This window comes from Cydia pomonella, chromosome 15, assembly GCF_033807575.1.
Source record: "Cydia pomonella isolate Wapato2018A chromosome 15, ilCydPomo1, whole genome shotgun sequence".
Classification (NCBI taxonomy): domain Eukaryota; kingdom Metazoa; phylum Arthropoda; class Insecta; order Lepidoptera; family Tortricidae; genus Cydia; species Cydia pomonella.
Genome location: NC_084717.1, coordinates 13707479 through 13724715, shown reverse-complemented (window position 1 = coordinate 13724715; position 17237 = coordinate 13707479). Strand labels below are relative to the sequence as shown.

General features: G+C 35.5%; 1 protein-coding gene across 7 annotated transcripts in view; it reads left to right on the top strand.

Annotated features, from left to right (window-relative positions):
* Window positions 1-17237, top strand: part of LOC133525931 (protein sprint) — a 474626-nt gene that overhangs the window by 357930 nt on the left and 99459 nt on the right. The gene's annotated exons all lie outside the window — the stretch shown is intronic.

Below are 17237 nucleotides of genomic sequence, written 5' to 3'. Positions count from 1 at the left end.
AAAGTGACGTATATGAATGCAACTAACATCATTTTATATACTAGAACATTGTGTACTGAGGCAAGTCACTTGTACCACAATACGCGGTACAGTTAACAAGGAGGTGAGTAAAAAAAGTGTGACATACTGATATAACTCACCCGTCTACGTGGTAAAAAAAACTGATAGTAAAAATTTTAACTAAATTTTTTGATAAATTTGAAATGTTTTGATAGTTAGGTAACATAAAATTCTACTTTTATCGTGAAAAATGTAAAATTTTGGCGATCAAGTGCTTGTTGGCTCTGCTAAGTATGTACTCTTATATCATAAAATGCGATACATTTTAAAATTCCATTAATGCAGACATAATCTAAGAGGATTCGCCATAACAAATCCAAAATTTTATAAAAATACATTAACAAATAAGGAAGTTACATTCCGTTGTACCTTTGAACCGCTCTCCTGCAAAATCCTGATTTTGCACTTACCTCAGTATACTAGGTTAGGAGGTAGGTATCGGTTTTATTGCAATGCCAAGCTAAACCATATCGCATAGCCAAACTGTCATAAGTGTACATATAATCATTGACATATAAGCTCTTTCAATACTGACTTCAACAGGTGAGTAATCACTCAAGTCGATCGTATTAGTTCCGTGTTTGGTAATGTAAATACATGCTTAGTGAATGAACCCATGTACATAATTGACTGTCTTGTCGCCTGTTCCTGCTTAGATTGACTTATGGGGCTATTCAAGTCTACGTTGCTATTAGCCAATACTTGTTGTGAGATTGTAGTTGTAATTTGATCTTAAGTGTTTGTGTGTGTTTTTCTTTAAGATTGAAATTTGTGGGATTGGATTGGACTACGTGTTGCATTTAATTTCAGAGTAGATTTATTACTCGCAATAGAATCAAATCAGTCTAACTAACATCCCTTAGGTTGATACCTACTTCCATTAATATTTCAATTAAAATTGAATATCTAACTAATTATTAAGTTCTTAGGTTGTTCATTGTTCCCTGTTGCAAATTGACTTAAAATAAAGAAAGATAGATGTCCAACTAAATTTAATTGATATATCCATAGACATGCGCGAAACGGAAGATCGAAAGGGTAATAATACCAAATTTATCGTTATATTATTCGGCGGGATCGTATTGGGTACCTTCCGTCGTATTAAAGGTTATCTTAACGTTACACAGCCTCGTTCGAAGAAACTCCTACTCTAACGTTAAGTACGCAAAGTTGACAATGGAATGATAGGCTGATTTTGACCCAATCGAGGAAGTCAACGGTAAATCAAACGTACAGATAATCCGTGAAAGGGGAATACATATTCAAATATCCATAATTATGTTTACGAATGAAATAAATTACTGGAATAGCTTTCGGGACCCGGTTGCAACACTTGCAACTTATGAATCACTTCCTCATTTCTGCGCACAAGGGAGTAAAATTAAGAAAGTATGTAGGCAGAATTTCGCTGCAATAGAAAACCTTAAGTTTAAATACATGTAAACGCCTCAATTATATTTAAAATTGAATAGGTAGTAATTATCTATGAGCATAGAGCAATGATTAAAGTTCGGTGAATATACTCCATCCGCTTGAACCTATTCTGAGGACAGTTTTAAAGGTTTAATATTTTAATAGTGTTTCAAATTCATTATTCTATGTACTTATAGAACTTGCAGGCAATTTAAAATCACAAAAGCAATAGAAGTTGCTCGTTAAAAGAGAAGACTGAACGTTTTCCCAATGCTTTAAATAGTGTAACCTAGCCCTAATTCAGATGAATAAATCATGAACGGTTTATGGATTCATTGAATATTGTTTCGATAGATATTCACTATTCAGTTTGGCCGTTGGAGTGAGAAAAACATAATGATTTATGTTCCAGATTGTCTGGTTCTGAACATTTTTTGAAAATTTAATTTAGTTACACACGTATACACACTATGTCAAACATTATACTCTACCGTACCGCGGCTCTCTAATAACATGCATTAGAGATATTGCGTTAAACGTAGTGCGTATTCATTTGTATCGTTATATCGGAATTAATACTTATTTTAAATTTGAGGTAAATCAATATGAAAGTGTCATGGGAATGAATTCAATGTTGCTAATATACCCAGCATAATGAAGACCTTACATTTTATTAACGAACATTTACATTTCCAACCGTCGGATGAAACTTTAATTCAACTGAAACACATTGAACATCAGGTGTATCTAAATTGCAGAATCCTTGTAAATATTTAAATCGGATAGGGTAATAAAACAGAAGCGGTAGCGGTGAGTAAATACAAGAATATCCAAGTTTTTACCGAAGAATAAAGAAAGTATTCTTTAACTGGAATGTCATCAGCTCCTATTATTAACGCTTGTTACCGTGGTAATTTAAAGCAACCATGAATTACTGTACCAGGTGCTTTCTAAACCCTTACTGGTCACTTTGAGTTGAACGTTATACCATTTGGACTTAGAAACGCACCGTCTAAGGATATCTGTTCATTAAGTGGTCGCCCTTCGCTCTTCACTGACGCGCGGTGCTAGGGGTGCCTGCCTACTATCGTCTGATGCACGCTCGGTCCATTTCCATAAAAGCCTCTTCAATCTCGCAAACCGTTTCGGGAATTTCAATTCGCGCTTAGCGTTTTTGCTGGCCCTTATATTTTTTGCTTGGTAAATATTTTGTAGCGAAAGTTAATTGAATTCTGAAAAAGTTTCATATTGAAAGGCATACGGGTGCGGTGATTTGATATGGAGAATCTCGCGAGTTTGATGTCAAGTAGATAAAAAAAAGATAAAAAGGTAAAAGACATTCGTGACGATCACAAAATATGTACGAATATGTACAGACTATATTACAAGAAAAGAACAGATCATTAAGTGTGCATCACGAATGGACCCAGCTCAGCATATATAGTTATTAATAATTAATTAAATATAACTTATACAAGAAAATACGGTTTTAGGAAATGAAAAGTCTCGTTAGTGTAGATTCGGCCGAACGTTAATTAGAATTGAAAATATTGAATATTAACCATTACAAATTAACGTTCGGCCACCAGTGATATTATTTTTGTGCCTTAAGTGATAAGTTATTAATTATTATTGACTATTAGGTACTGGATATAGAGTAATCTAATCAGAAACCTTATTTATAGCAATGTTTTCTTTTGCTAAGGAATTAAACATGCTTTATAATGTAACTAAAGTGTCCAAACATCTTTCTTTATTGTTTATCCGAAGTTTACATTATACTCGTATCGTTCAATTCGTTTACAGCTGGATGAAATATGCGATATGCGAGCTGTTGAGTCCCGGTCCGAGCCACGGTAATAACGGAAACTGCATGTTCTTTATGTCGTTGACGAAAGGTTTATTGTTGATTGCTTCTTGTCAGTCCATGGTCCATCGGCTAAGTGCTTAAGGTATTACATAAACAATGCAGTGAGGGCAGCGCCCATGCGTCGATGTCGAATTAGGGCAGATTTACATCGATTGGTAAACATAAGTTTCGTTAAAGCATTGAACAATGAAAGGGACGGAGTCTAACGTGTTTAATATTCACAAAAATGACCTGTAATATTTATGCTTATGAAAGTAGGTACCAATACCAAGTTATCTTTCAAATTACCACTTTCGCTTTCAAAAATTTATAGAACGGATATAAAATATATTGTCTGAGAAGGAAATCTATATTGTAGTCGATTTTACTATTTATAAAGCTAGCACAATCACATTCAGAAGTTAATATTAGTACTTTATCTAATACTAACTTTAAACGCAACATTTCGCGTGATTTCGTACAACCTTCATTAAGTATTTTGCCTTCATAACTTCCTTTGCCATTAGTATTTAAATGTAATTGATTGTACACATACTGGAAGGATGATTCTTGCTCTACACCCCCAAAGTAGGTAACAAGATGTAAAAAAGAAAATTATATACATACTCCGGTCGAATGAACATATAAGTAATAGGTTTAATATGCCGTCATATTATCATACGTAATGAAAACGGCAATTTCCCTCTAATTACTGACCACAACCATGCAAACTAATTTAGCTTCGCTTTGCCCGTTCGTTGTAAAAGAGTTTATGTACTTTTGATCTAGAACACTTGTAGGACCTTTTAGAAACAATTTAATATTTAAGCTTAAAATGAAGGAAGATATTGCAATTTCATTTTATCATCGATATCATCGTTTATTTATACTACGTCGGTGGCAAACAAGCATACGGCCCGCCTGATGGTGAGCAGTCTCCGTAGCCTATGGACGCCTGCAACTCCAGAGGAGTTACATACGCGTTGCCGACCCTAACATTCCGCACCCTTGTTTAGCATATCCATAGAATCACATTATTAACTAATATTTTTAATTTGTTTTGAAATATTGACTTACTCGTGTTTTTATTGAAAGCTACTAAAGCTAGCTATATTGATAGATGGTCTATAGACAGGTAATAGGTACTATTACTAGGAATAAGTCAATACATTATCAAACAATAGGTTTTTCTCTTGGATGCGTCATAGAATTGCAATGCTACTATTGCTAGGATTACTTGCAGTGGTATTCTTTATAAATAAATCTTTCAGTTTTAGGTTATACTAGCGACCCGCCCGACCCGTGCATGCCGACGGGTTACCCAAAACCTTAACTAATTATAACCTAAACCTTTCTTAAGAATCACTTTATTGATAGCTGATAATCGCGTGAAAATCCGTTCAGTAGTTTCTGAATTTATCGCGAACATACATACTTACATACAAACAGACAGACGCGGCACGGCGGCTGATCTTACTTTATAAGGTGCTGTGATTTCTAGACTTTAAAATAAAATTTCACTGTGTCAAGAGTTGTTCATCATTTTCATCAATAAAGTTCTTTGGGCCTTTGATATTCTTCGTCGCAATTATTTTGTCATTATGTTCTTAAGTCTTAATAAGGTAAACGTCCTAAGTGATCAATATGATAATGACCAATGGCACTCTGCTGTACCTATATTGACATTGACAATTGGACTTCACATGGGACAGTGAAGAGGAGTCGAACGTTTACCTTACATGAGGAATATTTTCTTTGGTGATGAGTTTTGTCATTACCAATGAATAAATAGGGGTGCCACAATGACGTGTTTCTAAAATGTTTACTTTATTAAATTTCGTTTACTTTAAACATGAGTTTTGAAAGGATTAACGTAGAAATTGGGTTAAGCTCATCTATCAAGATAATATACAAGATATAACGGTTTCATGGAAGTCACAGAATTGCGTGAAATAATACCAAGAGTAAATCATACGAATAAAAAATACCAACAACCGATTACTATCGCTGCACCGTTCCTGATACCATACCCACATGATAGCCGGTGCGTATCGGATCGACACAATTATCGAAGATCGTGTGCACACGGAGTGAGGTCGGTGACCCGATGCGCCCGAATCTCGTCCGTCGGGGACATTAATCCACGCCTTGCCTCTGGGCTTACGCGAGCATGATCCTTGGAAAGGGCACTGTTTAAAAATACATTCGTGGACTAGCGAGTGACCGAGATTGTAAATTGCTTAGATTCTTTATTGTCTATTAAAAGGAGGAAATGTTCGGAAAGAGCCAAGCTTTCGGTGAAAAGTTGTGTTCTATTCCACGTTAGTTAAAGTATAATAAGTTAGTAACTGATGTGAAATTGCATATAAGCCTAGTGAGAACAGAGTGACATTATTAAAAAAAATGTAAAACTTACGAACATCAAAAATTACCTGTTTCATATACAATTTACTTCATTAACTTGCACAAAATACTTGTATTAGTAACAATAAATGTCACCTTCTGCTTACGACTAAGCCGTAAAATAGCCACTCTAAAACATAAACGTATACTCGTAATTCTGGCCATAAACACAACTTGATGACATACGATCTCCACTCGCTCCTGCTAACGTAGCGTTGCAGGCATTAACGCCCGTTCAAATTGATTGTTTGATCGTTAATGATTTTAATGAATCAAATTAACTATTACAGTCGATACTGGTTTGATTCAACACACCATTCAATTGGACTTGGTTGGTTGGTTAGTTGGTTTATATATCGCCTTTAACTGAGCAAAGATCAAAACTTCCTCGTAAAATAACATTTTACGAACGGACAAGTGAAACAACTTCTAATAAAAATGTCAAGCTTTGATCTTTTATATTGCTACGTATAATTTACTAGTTGAAACGGTAAAAAAGCTGTAGGTTCCAGACAATTGTGTCTATATTCAGTACTGGTTGGTACACGAACAAGATATTAGTAAAACAAGACGAAACGTTTCCAACGAAATTGCTTTGACCGCATTTACTCTTGGGCTATAAAGTTACCTGTTGAAAAGTCTCCAGGGAGCTCTCAAAGGGATTCTGTGAGAAGCTAAATTGTCTTACTTAAGTAGCGGCAAGTAGACATCAAAGACGTTTCGAACTGTGAAATTGTTTACGCAGTGGAATCATCCTGGAAATTACTTCTGTGCTCTATTGCAGGGTTGGGTATTAATTATATTTCGTTTCATCATCATTAAGACGTAGTCGCCTATTCTCTTCTCAAGTAATTATATTAAATAGGTGGCTATTTTGTAGTACTAGATGTCTCGGCATGGGTTTGTCCTACTATAATAAGTATTCATATTTTTTTATTCTGCTATTGTATAAGTAACAATATGTTAATGAAAACTACATATTACCTGTTCATTTTAATCGATTAAAGTCAAGAATGAAAGTATGTATTATGTTATTACTTTTTACAAGCTTTATACATCATCATCTTTCTCGTGTTGTCCCGGCATTTTGCACAGCTCATGGGAGCCTGGGGTCCGCTTGGAAATTAATCACGAGAATTGGTGTAGGCACTAGTTTTTACGAAAGCGGCTGCCATCTGACCTACCAACCCAGAGGGTAAATTAGGCCTTATTGGGATTAGTCCAGTTTCCTCACGATGTTTTCCTTCACCGAAAAGCGATATCAAATGATATTTACATACATACTAAGTACTTTAAGTACTTATGTGTTAAAATTACTTAAAATGTAACCATAACTAATTTAAATTTTTGCTTTCCACAGGTAACTACCAACATTCCGGCACGTCGTGCAAGTATGTGAGTATGGCCTCTGTGTACTTACGATGCGACAATCCAACGATTCGGAGTTTGTAATGCTCCATAAAATTTACTAATTTTTTATGGGTAATTGGTTAATTCATATGGGTTTCAAGTTACTCATTATTTAATAAACACACTGTCTCATCGTGTACCATGGTTTAAAGTGATAACTATAAAGTTATCAAGTCTAGCCATGTTGGCAAAGGCATTGCCGGTATTTTCACTACCACCGCATTCAAGAATGCATTTTCATTATCACACAAAACTATACTCTAAAATAAAAAGGAAAGTGTTTAAATTAGATAAACTCTACTCTCTTAAAATTTGGTTTTGAGACTATAGACTTTGATAGCTTGGAAATAAGGTTGAAACGACAGTGATATTACGATGACTGCATCAGAAGTGTCGCAACTTGCCCTATCGAATGTCACAGACATGCCCTATTCACATAAAGTGCCTAAAATAAGTCCTCTGATCTCGCATGGCCGTGTAGGAAATGCATTTACTTTACACCGCTATCATTTATATTAGATTCTAAACAAACATTGAAGCAACATCTTGAACTATTATTATCATTTGATACAGCAGGAATGTGTAGAATTTTCAACAAAAGACATTTTCGTGATAGAATTTATCGCGTACTCGAAATACTCAGACGATATCGATCGCAATAAATTCTCGCAGTTTAAGTGCCTACCGCTTTATAACTTGTAGAAATTACTTATGGAATAGAGTAAAAACAAGGCGTCTGGAACAACCTCGGGCGGTAACTTGGCTAATTCTTATTCAGCTTTTTATTCCCTTCTACAAGAGCTAGTTCGCTCCGTTTTACTCCATCAACATTAACTTGACTTGCAAATTTAATTTTAATATTTGATTTAACATTGTAGAACTTAGGTTTTTGTTGAAGATCTGACTCTGAAAACCACTTACTGTACAAAGCTAAAGATTTCTTTTATTAAGTTTCTGTAATCATTTTTGCGCAATAAAATATATATTCTTTCTTCCTTTTTGCAAAACTATTATTGAATGACGCCTTTAAAATTTTATTCAGTAAGAGATCTAGTGACATGCCACCACGCAGCCCCTCATAGCCCGAGGAGCGTATTAGTTTGACGAAAGTCCTCGCACTCCCCATACCCTTTTACAATCTATTTGTAAGAAGATGAGTATATAATTTTCCCCCAACAAGGACCGAGGCGGCATTTTTCATTCCCTGCAGGCAATGCTACCCCCGCAGGATTTCCATTCATTGCACTGTATTTGCTCGGTGGGGCCCCGATATCTTCTTTTTGAACCGTTTCTAGGCATTATTTTTTATCGTTGAAATGCACTTCATTATAATTTATTATTTTGCTATAAATTATTATGATTACGACTTCGCCGTTTACGACTGATTGTAAGCCCCACTAATTAAGTACTAAATGTGTGACTAAAGTTATCGGTTACAGCTAAGACTAGTTATTTTAATAAAAAAAGTGAGCACCTAAAACAACTTCACAACAAACAAGCGATGGTAATACGTCCAATGAACGTACAGTGCTCATTTTTTATTTTACTCACGTTTCAATCAACGACATACCTACGAGTCGACACGAGTGATTTTAATGATTACACTGTTTACTACAAGCGCTCGGTCATTCACCACGAGCTAATATTGATTGTATGGTTGTATACGTTTTTATCCTGTTATTGCTACTTTTAGTTCCGAGTAATGCATCTATTACTATTGTAATCTTGTACTAATTCAAGTCAAAACTCTGCCGCGATTATGTTCTTTTTCTTTATTCATTTACTTATGAATACGAAATATATGCATATTAAACTAGGTATTGAAAAGTTTGAAAACCATAAAATGGTGATACACTTCCTTTACTTAGACTACTTTAGGATATTATTCTAAGCAGTTATTCTATAACACCCAAAGTGACCCAGATATTTTATTTAACAGTTTACACTCTTCAATAGCGGCCGTTGATGTTTCCTGATGGAACGCCGATCGGCTATGAAAACATAATAAACAAAGAGAAATGTCTAAACAAAATAAACCTTTCAATTTGATTTATTTTTACAACTATCTTCACCCATTTCCGGGAGAGATTATGCATTTTTATATTCTTCTTTGTGTTATAATTATTAGGATAATTAGGTAATTAAATAGTTTGACGTATTTCTGTTTTAAAAAGAAGGAACGGAATGACGTAAATAGATACTTAGCGTAATTTGAAAACGAATAATTTCCAGGTTCCAGACGAGATAGGTAGGGGACATAAATAACTGTCGGATACGGTCAAAGTTTCCGACGTAAAAAGTGTTTATTCTGGTACTCATGTTTGTTATTTAACTGTAGTTTTTAGGCAAATAAATTCTCTCAGAATTACATATTTAGGTAATAAAGTAGCTGTGTAGGTAGAACTCTACCTAAAATTCATTTCATAAAAAAAGACAACAATATTCAAAGATCAAGTAACCTAACTATGAGAATATAAAACGAGCTTTAATGGAAGTTGTTTAGGGTTTCGTTATTTTTTAATTAATTTTACTGGGAGTTTCCTTAACAATAACAACTGAGCTATGAGTACTCTTACGTTTATGTACTGCTTTAAGTTTCATAAATACAATTTTATTATTGCATGAACATATTTTTTTCTGAGCTCGTATTTGTTTTCCTCGCTCAGCGTGTATAGATTCTTTACAAACACATCCCTCGTTACGCATCCTCGCAGATCTCCGGTAAAAACACAGCCTAACTGCACCGACAAGTGATGATCAAATTTAATTAGCAAGCAAGTTGACACAATGAAGTACAACTAATTTGACAAATGCAATACCAAGTTACCAACTAATGAACTGTCATTACCGTTCGAATCGTTCGATGGCATTTAAAAAGCGCATTTCTACGACGAGGTTATCGTTGCCAAACGCCAGGTTTGCGGTCGACGCGCTCTAATAATCCCCAAAGCGATTAACATTGAACCAGACTCGACTGAATTAATTATTGAGGTCGGTTTAGATAACATACTGTAAGACACGAAAAACAGTAAACATGAGAGAATTTATTGCGAGGCCGTGGCGGATATGCGTAGCGCTATCAATTTGCCGCAAGCCATCTTTGTAATTGGTGTTTATACTCGTTCATATTCCATATTGCTACCAATTGCTTTCATTTAAGAAGACGCAGGATGTTTAAATTACGAATTGCATAGGTTATTATTCTATTTCTACTAGTGATTGAAATTCATACAAATTCTAGGTGAGAAGGCGCCACTATCCACATACTGTGATGTATCAATGTACCTGACATGTAAATTTTTATTTTATCAATAAATTATTTAATTGAATTGAAGATGACGAATGAATTTGATCGGATAGATTGTCATGACGCAGTCAACATTTGAGTGTACCCACACTCAACTGAAACAACTACACGATACATGCGTGAATTTAATATTGAACGACGAATATACCACGATTCTAGAACAAATGGCAAAAATTTGTCTCCTTCCTTCCTTATTAATCAGAAAAGCGTAACTGCACAGGCACGTTTGTGTTTTGGTCTTATCTGGTGCAGGTCGTAAAATATTCAGCAACAAAAGTCCAGACAGAACGTGAGCCTCTGAGACGGTGTTTACACCCAGTTACTTATGCCTTAAACTTACATTACAGCTGCTTCCTTAAATTTCCTGCTTAGACTCCAATGACTGTTATTATTCTAAGAAACAGCATTGATGTTTTTGTTACCTAACTAGTTAATCCCTTGAGCAGGATAGAACTTTCCAGACTTGAAGTGCGGAAAATCTTCTAACCAAACTATCTGTTCAACAATTAGCTACTAAGTTTATTTTCTGAATACATTTTGGGACTATCTCTCGGAATTAGGGACATTTGGTAATTTGCAGGTTGCAATTTTAGTTCATGTAGATACTCGTAAATCGTCTGATTAAGTTAGATCAAATTGTAGACAACATACGAATACGGGTTCTGGAACATTATTACCAAGCACGTGTCTTTGGAGTATACTACATCATTATACAATTCAATTTCATAGAAAGAGCTCGCTTGACAAGCGATTATTCTTGTGAGAAGTTCATAAAACTGTCCGTGGTACAGTTACCGCGTGCTCACGTCGCCAGTCCCCGCGGGACGGTATATTCTAATAGATACATGACTTAACATAAGTCTGTCGGCTGGGCTGTATTTATTTCGCTTCTTGATTTAAGTGCCATTATTTTAGTAATATGTGGAACTGATGTATATGGGCTAGAGTAGGTACCGTAAAAGTTGCTAACTTTAATCCTGTTATACATCTAGGTCCAGAAAAAAACAGTTGATTATTACCTAAGCATTAATTACCTGGTATAAAAAAACGCTTATACTAAACAATAATATTAATACTTGCTGACCGTATATCGATCATATTAATACTATAATTTATCGGAATTAAGATGCAACGTCCGCCAAACTGTAGGTTACGTGTAAGTAACGTGTAAGTTACGTATCATAGTCGTCGAAAATTGTTCGCGAGTTTCATGTAAATATTTGGTAAGCAGCGTAGAGCATTTTATTTTACGCGGTTCTCTTTATTTTGTTAGGTTTCGGAGCATTGGCCGTTAACTTACCTGCATTTTGTAATCCATTGTTATCTTTATTCACAGCACGCATGCCTTTGTTACAATATTTGCAAATACTTTACTCAACAATATATGTACTGTTGAAATGGTTGTTGAAGTTGTATGTATGTGTAGGTAATCAATTTTCATATAACTGATATAACAAATATTATTTGATTTTAAGTGTCGTCCTTAATTTATGATATATTGTATAAGTTTCTTTTGGTTCATAAGTAATAGTTACTACTTTTTAAAGCGTTTTTCAGTAAAAAGACAAATAAAGTATGTTTTCCTTTTCCTAATGCTAAAATAAACGAAGCATAGTATAAATAAACCTTTCAACACACTTGCTCAAAACGACGTTTTTATTCCACCGATTTTTGGCTCATAATCCTAGATATTAGACACGCGTGCTTTTTCAGTATATTATAATACTCGTGCCTTTTTATTATATTATCCGACTGAGTTAAGAAGGTAACTGATTGCTAATAATATGCATGGAAATGGAGCCTTCTTAATTTGGTCTAGTAATACATTTTTTTGTAACCAACTATTAGGTTTCAAATGTTAGTTCAAAGAGGTTTTATCACACCAAACATAATTTATGGATTAAATTATCTCGTAAATTACATTAATGAATAAACAACATTTTATCGATTTAATCTCCATCCGTCGAATAGAAATACGAATATATTTGTTTTTTTACATTTTTTGTAATTGGCTGTTTGTCGGTTTCGTTCGCGCCTTTGCCTTGCGCGCGCATTGGAATCGTGCGTAAAAAAAAATAACGCGCCAGCCATTTTCCGTATGTGACATAAAATTGGAATAGATTTGCATGTTTTTAGTTTATATATTGACGAAAATGTCATTTCCAAACATTGAAATTGAATAACACATAAAATGGACGCTGCCAGTAATACTAATGGAGGCAAGAGCCGAGAAGAATAGCCTTTTACCATCAAAATCGGGTGAAAAATAATTGGCGACATATGAAACTTTTATTCAATGGAAAATCAGCAAAAACGTCCAGTCTTTGTTGGAAAACGTGTTGGTAGCTTACTTTAATGAACTGGCGAATAAGTGCCTACAAGCCCAGCACGCTTTGGTGCAATTTTTCGATGTTAAAACTGTAAGTAAGCCACCATTTTGAAAATTGTACTTTTACTGTTTTAACAAAAAAAAAACTAATTTATAAGTTTTGTTTTTTCCTCGCAAGTGTGTTGAAAAAAGTTTGAAGTATGAGCGAAAATTGTGTTAGCTAAAATCAATATATAGAATAATGCCTTTCTAATTTTCTCCAGATATGGTTCGATTGTGTTCTATCAGACCGTGACGGATCCGAGCAATTTCCAAAACTATTTGGTAGCACGTGCAGTCGCGGCGTGTGACCATACTTCCTACTTTCCTTACTATTCATTTTTCATCCATACAGTCATAACGTCACAAAAATTGTAATATTTATAGTCACTTAAGCCCTTTATCATTTTCTGATAGTGGGCTGAAGCTACGTCGCATTGTGAGTATCAATGACTCTTCCTACATATTTGGTACCTTCTTTAATTTATTATCAGACTGTTCGCCTCCAATTACTTAATACAAGAATTCGAGTGACATTGTGCGAGTCCGACAAACAAAAGTTGTTGTGCGAGTATTGTTTGAATTAAATTTATAATCATATGAGGAGCTGAACCGTGCACCAAAGGGCGACGCTTTTAACCTTTTGACCGCCAAAGACGTCATATGACGCGCGCGGCTACAGCCCAATATCAACCTTCATGCGTACCGACAAGGTTCACGATTGCGCGCCGCGTACGATAGGCGTGGCGTTCAAAAGGTTAACGGTTCAAATCATATATGTCGCATTGTTAGTGTTGCCAAGGAAACGGCAACAAAACCTATACAGCTCCGTGGTTGTCATGGTCGGGTGGCACTAAAAGAGGGTGCCAGCTGGGATGTATTAATGATACATCGTGATATCAAATTTGTACCATCGAGACAAACTTACTAGACCCTACTCATATCTAATGTTGCGTTCCTGCCGGTGAGTAAGGTTGCCAGAACTCAACAAGGGTGCGCAGCACGATTACGGTTGGCAACGCGCATGTAACTTCTTTGTTGTTGCAGGCGTGCATAGGCTGCGGAGACTGCTTACCGTCAGGCGGGCCGTATGCTTGTTTGCCACCGAAGTGGTATAAAAGAAAAACTTACAAGCGGTGTGGTGTGTCATATCTTCTCATTTAAAGTGCAATAAGTTGGTACGGGCGGATGAAGTGAATGAGCTTCATTGATATCATTATCAGAATATACTTTTAATTAATGATGATTGCTCTCTAAAAGCTCTTTTCTAAAGCCCCATTAACACTGCATACAATGTTTGTCACATTGCTACCTACAGAGTATAATGTATGCAGTCAATCGACCATATACCGTAATGTAATGAAAGTCGCATGCAAGTTTAATATCCTTTTAAATAAGGCTTAAGATTGATTATTATAATTAGCAGCTGAGAAAATAAGTGACTTTTTTCTTAAGAACGTTAACCATAACCCCTACTAACCAATAAATAAGGAAAGCCATAGAGTTCCGCGGTTGTCATGGTTGGCTGACAACTGACCGAGGGTGGCCACCTGGACGCAACGGCCATGCACATGACATCCTGAAGTGCGCCCAGTCAATATTGTTCCTGTCAAACTTCCATAACGTTACCATTAATCGGACTTAATCGCTTGTTTTACGGTCTTTATCGGTAAACTTTACTAACGTACCATGGTATAATCCTTGACTCCGTACTTTGCTGATGAAAATGGATATTTTCGCCTGGATTGTATTTGTATTGTCATTCGTTTGATGATAAACAATCTGGTATTAATGTAGGTTGCTTCTTGCCAATTTAATATAGGATTTTATTTAGTAGATGATGTTATAATAGCAGCGAAGTCAATTTTTAAAGCTTGTAATTTTAAATTTCGGATATATACCTACTACTTATTTAGGTAAAATTCTATTCATTATACTTAAAAAGTTAAATAGGTAATGAGCTTTGCCTATTTACCGTATAATCGGGATCTGTATCTTAGTAGATTCTTATGAATTTTTAGATTCCTCCAGCTTGTCGGTTTGATTCGAAGAGCGATGTAAGGCGCTTGGGGCAACGCTATGTGCGTCTTATAGCGACATCCCACTCGGACATCAAAGCGATGTTCGAATCGCATCCAGTGTGATAAGCGCCTAATACCAGTAGTGCGCAAACATCGTATTTATTGACGCGTAAAAAGTTCAAAAAGTTCCTAAAACAAAAATGCATAGCTGGAGTGTTTATCCATTTGTAAACGCGAATCGACACCCGCACCCGTGCTAAGGTCGCATTCGCAACGCGTATTTATTTTAAACGCACCAGTACTTCGCTAGACATTGCGTGTGTTCCCGCGAGTCGCACGCTCTCATCTTTACGATCATTCAATATTAAACAGCAGTCGTACATCTAAAAATAGCTTCTAACTCAACGTGTTAAAGTCGTCAAGGAGTGTTTGTTTAAGTTTGTTAATCTGTGCGTTTAATTACTCGACGGTGACGGATAGAAGCGTGCCGTGCGAAATTCCTTTGGTATCTTTTAAACTAATATCGTTCAGTCGCGAATAGCAGCTTCACGTAGAAGCAATGTTTGTTTTTTTAGTGTCCTTTAAAAGTTGTATGAGAGACTGTTAACTTGGAAAACAGTGGATGTTGACTTAGTATGTTGATTTTGACGGGACTGTGTTAATTTGGTGTTTGAGTTCGTTGATACCGCGGTAAGTAGGTCAATGAAGTTTGTCGGTTAATGTGTTAATCTAGTTAACGACTTAATAGATTTATTTAAAATCGGTACCCATGATAACATGAAGAATTTTCTAACACAGCGTCAGATGAGGTCCAACCACATGAAAAATAGATGTTGATTGTAAAAAAACCTGTAGGGATTACATAGAAAATTTTTCGTCCATCTAGTAATTATTGAAAAAAGTCATAAAGACACTCAAAATCTGCCAGTTTACTGTTTCCAATTAAACATTTTCTTTAATATTCATAAAAATGCTAAGTGCAACCAAATAGCTAGATCAATAAATGTTAATTTACTAATGCTAGTGAATTCACTAATAACCATACATTACATAAGTAATAAGCACATTCATCGAATAACGTGTCGTCATAGGGTCGTTAGTGCCGTCTGGCGATGGTCTCGTCAGACTGAGGTGTCCGTACAAATTGCCTCGACGTGCCTCTCATGATGGATGTACCAGGTCTGTGAGAAATTGCTTTGGAAATTCTAAGATAGTCGACTGTTAAACGGTTGTTTCTGCACGAAAGTAGTTTAAAGTTAAATCCCATGTATCCTACTGCTTAACATAAACCTTCTACGTTGTACCAGGTTTTGGTTTCAGTCCCTTAACTGTTACCCTATTATGAATGAAATTTCATACATGCACTAGGCTGAGAAAAAAACTGTCCAAAAATTGAATTTACCTAGGAGCAAGTACCCGTAGGCCGGTCGAGTTCTTACGCGATGTATGCTCACATATCATAGCTGTATACTTTTGATTTATTTACCTATGTATATGATTAAAGAAAGACTAGTTTAAAGAATTATTTTCGTTGGCTCGTAGAAAAAGTATGCAACGGTCAAAAAACTGCTCGTGGCGTCATTCCTTTACAATGTTAACCCACGCCACTCGCCTTTTTGACCTTTATTATGCATATATGCAACGTTTGCATAAAATACTATTATCTATAGTTATTTATATAACCTTAGGTAGTATATATAATATGCGTTGCCTGCTGGCGAAAGTTATCATCACAGCCCTACTGAATAATGTACGTTAGATATGATAGACGTGTTAAATAAAAGATGGATTAATCATTAGTGACTCAAACCCCATTTACCGCTAAACGGTATTTAAACTTACAAGACATTGTCATTTGATTTATTGAAATTGAATTCAAATTTAATCTCCATTGTTTACTTAGAGCGATCTTGGATTCCGAAAACGTTCAAAATTTTCCGGCCAATATATCATCCTTTACAATATTCTGGAAAACTCGCCTAGAGGCTCGTTTAACATAAATATTTGCAATTAAAATTAAGGTGGAACACCCTATCCTTGCTATTATTCAAATTGCACGCCACAGGAGACCGCAGAAAGTTTCAAATTAATTAAGAGGGTCATAAGACGGGCCGTTAAGGAGGCACAACGGTAACCCCTTGGTTTGGCCGCAGTAGTTGTACTTGCAGTACCTTCACGTGTTACGTACGAGCGGCTGTTTTGTTGCCAAGGAAACTAAGAATTTATCCGTTTTTATTTTAAAAATAATTTAAAAAATTAAAAAATACTTGTCGCGAAACCCAGAGACAGACGAAAATCTGTTGATTGATAATACGTGGCTAGCTGCGTGCGTTCATATTGCCTACAGTTGTAATAAATATCGTTTCTCTTTTTGTGCGTTCATATCCAAGTAAAATAAATCACATA